General features: G+C 46.8%; 1 long non-coding RNA gene across 5 annotated transcripts in view; it reads right to left on the bottom strand.

Annotated features, from left to right (window-relative positions):
* LOC135423701 (uncharacterized) overlaps positions 1 to 4,712 on the bottom strand; it is a 39,262-nt gene extending 34,550 nt beyond the window's left edge. For 4 of the 5 annotated variants that reach the window (XR_010434907.1, XR_010434909.1, XR_010434908.1 and 1 more), the window contains exon 1: positions 3,672 to 3,713. This is a non-coding gene — a long non-coding RNA (uncharacterized LOC135423701). Of the gene's footprint in view, positions 1 to 3,671; positions 3,714 to 4,259 lie in introns of those variants that run through there. The other variant, XR_010434910.1, reaches the window with a different exon arrangement.
* Between the last annotated feature and the right edge of the window lie 4,092 nt (positions 4,713 to 8,804).

Consider the following 8,804-nt stretch of genomic DNA (forward strand, 5'->3'; position numbering starts at 1 on the left):
AAACAGACATATCAAACAGTAGCAGCTTTCTACTGCAAACAAACCAATAGTGTCTCCTGCACTCCTGGTCTCAGCACTGCAGCCACCAAATGTACACTGGCCACCTCCCCAGCAGTGACATGACTGCAGCCCCAGACACTCCCTGGGACCTTTACAGTCTGTCCCTTGTGTCCAACAGGATCTCTGTCAATGGAGCCACACTGATATTTCCTAGTGTAAAATAAAATACAGAATTAACACATAACAGAGGAGATGAAGCAGACAGATTCCAGGTTTGTTCTGTTGAATTCATTTGGGTCCATGGTGGGCAGGAAAACTCTCCTCTATCATAAAGCACACGTGAAGAACAGATTGGTCGTCTGAGGTCAGGTTCCTATTCAGGCAAACAAATCCAGGTTAAAATCTGAGCCTGGAATTTCCAGAGAGAAGGTACAAACTTACTTGCTCACACTGGTCTCAGAAAGGACCTGGGAAAAGCCACTCTTATCGTGAAATGCTACTGTAATGATTCTGATAACTACTGCAACTATGAACCAGAGTCTGGGGCAGAGCCAGAGCTCTGGTGCACAGAGCCAGCACAGAAACTACCACCACAATGTCAGAGCAGACATGGAACAAATTCAAACCATCTTTCTTCCAGGGTGAAAGAAAAGGACCAATACAAGACACAAGAGAGCTGATCTGCCAGCAGCAGCCCGTGCTGAGGGGAAATGATATGCAAATATGATTCATGAAGAGCCGTTGTGCAGCAGTTTGCAGAACCACAGCGACAGCGAGTTCGAGAGGAGTCAGTGCATGACAAAGGAAAATTATTCTCTTGGTACAGCAACCTCTCATGAGCCAGAGAGAGCAGCACTGCCCTGAACCCCCAACTATAAAACAAGATTTATTTCCCCTTGTGCAATGTATTTCACTTTATCTTACCACAGATTTAGTCAAGTGCTCAGCAGAAGCACCAGAGCATAGCAGTCCATGGGAAAAAAAAGGATATTCCTCTTCCTAGACTTTACTGTGCTAACTGGAGGAGGGAAGGTTTGACTGAGCTTGGTCTTCTCACTCAAATCAGCAAGACCAAGCCCAGGGAGGTGGCAAACCAACAGCACTGAAGTCAGTCTGGAGGCAGCACCAGCATTCTTATGATGAATGAGAACACAAACCAGGGCCAGCATGCTGATGCAGGGCAGGCTAAACCACTTAACCAAGCACAGATTTCTGCTGTTTTATATTTTATAGAAACTCTTATTTTTTCAGGAAAAGGAAAAAAAAGTAGTGAGAGCCAAAAGTGAAAGACACTGTGCAAATCCTAGTTGTCACAGGGACTTTTTGGAAAGGATTTATCTATATTCTTTCTCAGTCTTGGATCCCATGTTAACATAAAAGGCTCATAAGAAAAAGTAAGCACTGTAAACTGAACAGCTCAGCAGTGAGAAGAGAGAAGAGGTTTGTTTGGAAGAGGTTGGTTTGTTTGGAAGTGAGCAAACCCCAGACATAGTGACCCAAAAAAACCCTCTTCCTCTCTTTTCACAGTGATGACACCAGGTTTCACACACAGGGCCTCAGGGAGCAGGTTCTGAAAGCACCATGAGACAAAGATGAGCCGTCAGCAGCTGCTCTGGGGAACCAGCATAAAGAAGGATTTATAAGTATATCATGGAGCAAGTTCTGCCCAAAGTTCAGTGGCTTGAGAACCACTCCCCTGTGGTTCTGTAACTGTGAGTGTGCTGGATGATCAAAACATGCATTAAAATAAAAAAAGTATCAATACAAGTAGATTTTGTATCTACCTGTAAATCCTCTTCAAGGACCAAGGGCCAGAGAAATGGAAACAGGGAATTTCCACACTAAACCAGCTGTACATGTCTGAGTAGGTATCTTTTCCAATCTTGCTTTGAGGTACACAAGAAGCACAAAGAACCCTGTCTCAAAAGGTAACCAGCACTGACCCATGGGAACAACAGGAGAACAGCATATACAAGAGGCTGGGCAAGAGAAGAAGTCTCACAAGAGGTTTAAAAGCTCACAGGATCCATCTGAACAAGCCAACCACCTTCTCTACACCAGAGCCAGAAATGTGAGGTGCATGACTGGCCAATGGGAAAACGCGTGAGGAACATAAAAAAAAAACTTAGCATAAGCTCCCAAACAGAAGAATTGAGTGAAGGAAGGTAATAGTAAATGAGACAGAACACAATCAGCAGTCAAGAGCTATTGATTCAAAGCCCTGGCTTTGAGCAGGTGATGCTGTATCACTGAAGCAATCAGTACCTTTCAGGAATGAACTCAAGGGACTTTTGGCTGAAGAAACCAATCTCTTGTGTTCTACATTTTGCACAGACTAGATGTGCTGTACTAGAGAATCCAAAGACAAATCAAAAAATAGACTCTGAGGTTCACGTGCTCCTTTCCAGCTATTTTTGTCAAAAGATGAATGGAAAAAGAGCTGCTCCAGCAGCCACTAACACTGAGCCATTCTTACGAGGCAGCTCTTCTCTGAAGTCCCCTGCTAACCATGCGAGATGTGAGCAGCCAAGCTTTTGTTTCTTTCCACTCTATGTCATCTCCTCTGGAAGCAACAATGCCTCCTTTCCATGAGCAAGACATGCCCATGACAAAGCCAGAGACTGATAGAGGCTCGGATAGAAGTCAAAAATAGCTGAATAGCAACGCAGATCTCTTGCTCTGAATGGTTCACCCCCACAATTAGGCAGTGACAATGGTGAAAATAATCAGTGTGCTACAAATGTTGTACCCCCCACTCAGCTACTCCACCAGGATGAACTTCTGTCTCTCATTCTGACCACAGGCTCTTGGTGGGCACCATCAGCTTGTGCCATTGGTGGCTGTGCCTGTTACCATAACACACATGAGCCAGGCAGAGCCACTGTCTCTGAATGCTGGGGCAGCACCAGAACAGCCTCCTCCAAAGGCTTCCTAACACCATGAGGTACCGGAGACGCCCACGGAGAATGCCAGTTTACAGAATCCCAGAATAGTTGGGGTTGGAAGGGCCCTCTGGAGATCATCCAGTCCAACCCCTCCACCAAGGCAGGGTCACCCAGAGCAGGTGACACAGGAACATGTCCAGGTGGGTTTGGAATGTCTCCAGAGAGGGAGACTCCATTTCAGCCCTGGGGAGCTGTTCTAAGGCTCTGCCACCCTCGTGGGAAGAATTTCTTCCTCAAGCTGAGGTAGAACTTGTTGTGTTTTAGTTTATGGCCATTGTTCCTCTTCCTGTCACTGGGCACCACCAAAAAGAGTCTGGCACCTGCCTTGGAGATATCACAGAATATCATGAGTTAGGAGGGAACCACAAGGGAACCCTGCACAGACACCCCAACAATCCCACCCTGTCCATGAGAGCGTTGTCCAAACACTCCCTGAGCTCTGTCAGATTTGGGGCCGTGACCACTGCCCTGGGGAGCCTGTTCAATGTCCAACTATCCTCTGGGGCAGAACAGTTTCCTGATGTCCAGCCTAACCTTCCCCTGACACAGCTTCAGGCCATTCAGGTCCTGTCTCCACAGAGCAGGAATGGGTGCTGTCCCTCCACTTCCCCTCGTGAGGAAGCTGCAGACCCCGGTGAGGTCCGACCTCAGCCTCCCCTTCTCCGGGCTGAACACACCGAGAGCCCTCAGCCGCTCCTCCTACGGATGCTCTACACCCTCCCCTACCGTGGTTGCCCCCCGTGCTGTGTGTACTGGTGCCTGCCCTCCGCTGCCCGCGGGTGTCTGTGTGTGCCGGTGCCTCCCCTCACGCCTCTCCCCTCACACCCTCCCGCCCGTCCCCGCGGGCGGCCGCGCGCGCCCCGGCGCCACCTGGCGGTCACTGCCCCGCAGCGCTGCCCGCGCCAAGATGGCGCCCCGCGCCCGCCCCGAGGGCCCCGCAGGGCCCGTCCGGCCTCAGCGCTGAGGTCTGAAACAAATCCCGCTGAACACACCTCAGCTGTGATGAAACTAGGGGGTGACAGGTGTTTCTTAGTCAAACTGTAATTGCACGGACACTAAAGCTGCATAAGCCGGCGCTGGTGATGGAAGCGTTCTGCTCATCCCATCACCATGTCCCTCGGCCAGCCCTGTGCATGTGAGGGGACACACAGCGGGATCAACCAGGAAACTGCTGGGTTGAAAACCGCCCATTTATTCCTTTGCCGCCTCATTTTAGCCCAGCTGAGCTCTCAGTCCATGGCACAGCCGTCTTCATGCCAGCACTGCCCAAGGGGAAGGGATGGGTTCAATCTTCCTGGAGCAGTGATAACTTACCATGAAACTTCAGCCAAAGGCTCAACAGCACCACTTCTACATGGCATTTAATGTTCCACTGCTGATCCTCCTGTTTATTTAAGCAAAGAAAACAAAGCAAAATTAAACCCATTACTTCATTTTGTAACTTGGAGGGGAACAGTCCACAGCCTGGCTTTGAGGTCAGCTTTCCTTTCATGCTTTGGTTTGAGCACTATATACTGTGCCCATAGTAGTATCTCTTTCTCACCACTTCTTTAGATGTCTTTATTTCTCCACAGCAAATCTCCTCCCTCTTTACTCCACACCTGGAATAAGAGAAGTTTTTTTTACTCCCCATCACCACTCCTTTCATTTTGCCTCAGCATTGTGTTCCCATTCAACCTTATGACAATTTACCTGCTTTTCCCATGGATATTTTTAATATCAAGCTCTCTCCTTGATAAGAATATTTGGGTCAGGTATTTTATATCATCAACTGTTCAGGCCCATCAGACATGAATATGGTGTTCTAACATCACACTTTATGAAGGAACATGAAAAAAGAAAATCCAGCACTAAACCTCTTCTATGAAGTTTTCCAAAAAGCCTTTGTTGGGATTCACAGTGCTCTCCTAGCAAGTCATTAAGGTGAGAAGGCAGAAAAGTTTAAAAATAGCCAAAGCAGACAAGCACAGAGCTCTGTATAACTCTGGAGACTCCAGCAGGAACACTGAGTATTGCTGCAAATGAGCAGGGCTTCAGTATCATGGCAGCTCCAGAATCCTGAACAAACCCTCCTGAGGACCAATAATCTGGGTCTGAGAGGGAGCAAGGAATGGAATGCCAGGTGTATTTCCACAGTGAACATCTGTCCTAGCTCTTTACAGGATACATTCACATCAGGCAGAATAATGTCACCCAGGAGAGGCTTGAGAGGCCAAGTCTTCTACTAGACTACACAAATATCTTATTTTGTATTCAGCAGTATTGTAGTCTTTTTTTCTTGGTACAACCACTACACAAACTAAACCTCATAATGAAAATTAGAAGTCATATGCTTGAGGAAATAGTTATTGCTAATTGAAAATTAAAAACTGCAAAATTAAGGCAACTCTCTGTGCAAAGGAATCCAAAAGCTCCATTCTGATTTCCATGGTGCTGAAATACATGACTGAGGTGAGCTGGCAGGGCCAGGCCCACCCGAAGAGACACTCAAGAAAACGCTGCCACAAAAGCTGTGATTAATTCCCAAGTAGGAAAACACCTAAATGACACTGCTGCTTTGAGCAGGCTACCAATGTAAGTGCTGAACACAAAACCAAAACACAGATCCCAAGCTTTGGATGTAAGCAGTCTGACTTCTTGCAAATCATTGACAACCACATATAAAGAAGGAATTGATGGAGAGATGGTTTTGGGGAAGGCATGGGGAAAAAATTTCTCTCAATGGTGAAACTGAACAAGTTTCCCTTTCTTTTTCTTGGCAACAAAAATAAATCACAACAACATTTTACTGTCAAAATGAAGGAAGGGGGCAAGGGAAGCTGCTTTAAAAGCTGGTTTAGAAGTATCTTTTATCTTAACAAGGGAAAACTTTAATCTGCCCAAAGAGGTGGGATAAGAGCTTTCTACAAGTCAGAAAGGGGAACACTCCCAAGTGCTCCCCACTTCAGGTTTTGGAGCCTTCCTCTCTTCTTTTGGGGTGGGAGAGCATCTCAGCCTGAAAAGGGCAACTTCAAACCCTCCCTCTTGCCTTCAGGGATCTGAAGTGTCCCCTGTCCCTTACCGGGACTGTGACAGTGCAAGACCCCGCTGTCACAGCATGGACTCACCGGCTGCACTCGGGGAATTGGCCACTCCTCGGACCCTCAAACCCAGCATTGTTCCACTCAATCACAGCGGCGCTCAGAGCCCGCCCTCACTCACACACACCGGCAGGCTTGGTTTCCACAAACCAAATAACAAGCACCAGCCAGAGTAATTAAGAAAAAAAAACAACAACCAAACCCACGAAAAAACCCTAAAAACCAAGAGCATGGAAATTCTTACTCTGCAGCTCAACTTTACCGAGCACCGCATCCCAGACGCGGGAGTCCTGCAGACCTGTCCCGGCTCGTCCCGAGGGAACATCAGCACCCCGCGCTGCCCACGGACCCACCGGGCACGGCCGGGACGGCTCCTCGCACAGCCCCGCCAGGGTTCGGGGAGGGGGCTCGGGAGGCTCTGCGGCTGCCGCGGGGCGAGCTCGGGGGCTGCGGTGCCCGGCGGGGGCAGCGGGACCCGGTGGGACCGGGCCGGGCAGGGGAGGCTGCAGGGACCCGGTACAGCCCCGCCGGGATCCCCGGCCCTTCCCCGGCCGCAGCTGCAGCCTGCCCGCCCCGCCGGGGCAGCCTCTCGGTGCCCGCTGACGGACCGGTCCAGGCACCCACCTCCTCCCCGGGGGCTCGGGCAGCTCCGCCGAGCTCCTCAGCCCTCGCCCGGGGCTCCGGGGGCTCCTTCGGCCGCAGCACCCCCTGGTCCCGGCTGGTCCCGGGCCCGGCTCACGGCTCCCGGCGGAGCGGGGCGGGCTCTGCGTCCAGTCTCAGTCACCAGGACATGAAAGGTTGCAGAGGAAAATGCAGCTTTAAGGTGCTCGGAATTTCTCCATCCCTGTTGGTGAGTATTGAAAGGACGTGAGGTCAGAGACGTTCAGCTCTAGATTATGCAGAGAAGAACTGACACACTGCTTGGGTCACAACAAGATCCTGCCCTTATCCCTTCCCTCCATCCTTTTCCCTTTCTTTTCCTTCTGCATTCCCTTCTTCCTTTCTACAGCCTAGAGATCCATGTACTAACCACCTGAAGCATACTTGAAAGATAGTTAATAACTATCTTCCTTGTTAATAACTATTTCTTGTTAATAACTATTTCTTGTTAATAACTATTTCTTGTTAATAACTATTTCTTGTTAATAACTATTTCTTGTTAATAACTATTTCTTGTTAATAACTATTTCTTGTTAATAACTATTTCTTGTTAATAACTATTTCTTGTTAATAACTATTTCTTGTTAATAACTATTTCTTGTTAATAACTATTTCTTGTTAATAACTATTTCTTGTTAATAACTATTTCTTGTTAATAACTATTTCTTGTTAATAACTATTTCTTGTTAATAACTATTTCTTGTTAATAACTATTAACAACGTTTAATAAAAACACCTAAATTGTCTTTTGCAAGTAGTTTTTTTGCTTTAAGTTTTAGCTCATTTGTTCATGAGTTTGCAAAAAAACCCCTACTTTTCCAGTTTTACAGCACAGGACAGAAAGAGTATGAGAGGCAGGCTCAGTAACAAGGTTATTAGTGGATTTAAGCTATTAGGATGTGATTACAAAAAAAGCCATTATCAGTAACTGGGTGTTGCGGGTGCTCACATGAAAGCATTCTGGAGAAGCCACTGCACCACAGAAGACAAGAATCTTGTGCTCCCAAAGTGGAAGCAACAAATATGCTCTTCTAGACCTTCTTAAACATAACATCACAGAGCCTGAAACCAGCCTTTCACACTGATGAAATGCGAAGTATTTCCTTATACTACCAGGTAATTAAATAGTAGTTCAAGTGGGAAGGAATGTTATCTGGAAGGACAGGATATGATATCTTATTAGCAACACTTCTGAACCCTAAAAACTGCTGGTTCAATAGCACAGCACTTCTTCAATTGCTTTGTGCTTCATAGCTTTAAAGCACTTTTAAAATCAAGCACACAACATTTAGTCCTCAGAGACAAAATTATCTCCTATTTGAGTGGCAAAGTACACAAGTGATCATCGTAGCTGCACAAGGAGTCTGAATTCTTATATCTTGGCTGCAATCTTGCCTCTCCAAGAACCAGCCATACCATTTCTTGCATACTTCTACAGCATCCAAGAACAATATTCTAACTGTCTGATACATTTTTCCTCATGTTAGCATTGGAAGCCATTTATGAAGCTACCTTAAAGCTGATTATTCTTCTACTACCACATGCAACTACAATCCCAGTATCTGAGCATTGATACTTGTGTTGCAAAAGATGTGTGTTTGTCAGAAGTAATTCTGGCAAGTCTGAAACTAGAATGTCACTGCTAGTTTTAAGATAAAAACCTTCAAAGGTGTATTTAGTACTAGTCTAAATCTTTCTCCTGGTGTACTGAGGAGAGGAGGATTTTCATTTTGTTACTCACGAAAATCCAGGGATGTCTTTTTATCTGTAACCATACATGAATTTTCAATTTCATAAAGTAACTCAAGTCCTAACACCTTGTTAAGAGCTTGTCACCTTGAGAGAAGTTAAATACTGCTGGTGTTTAAGGGTTGGATGTTATGGCAGTTAACAGCTGCATTCCTTCCTCGAGGAGGCAGCAGTAGGGAAAGTTAGTCTTCCTTTAAATTAGTTCCTCAGTTTAAGAAAACTACCTGTAGGTATTAGTGATTTCTAGAACTGGCATTGCTGCCCTGCCTGAGTGGGTACTTCAGTCTCAGCCACTGGAAGTGTCCCAGCCCAGCTCCTGGACTGTGCCTCCTCTGCAGAGCCAGGCCTGTCAAGCTCCCTTTATCCTCAC

Source organism: Pseudopipra pipra, chromosome 17 (genome assembly GCF_036250125.1).
Source record: "Pseudopipra pipra isolate bDixPip1 chromosome 17, bDixPip1.hap1, whole genome shotgun sequence".
NCBI classification, from domain to species: domain Eukaryota; kingdom Metazoa; phylum Chordata; class Aves; order Passeriformes; family Pipridae; genus Pseudopipra; species Pseudopipra pipra.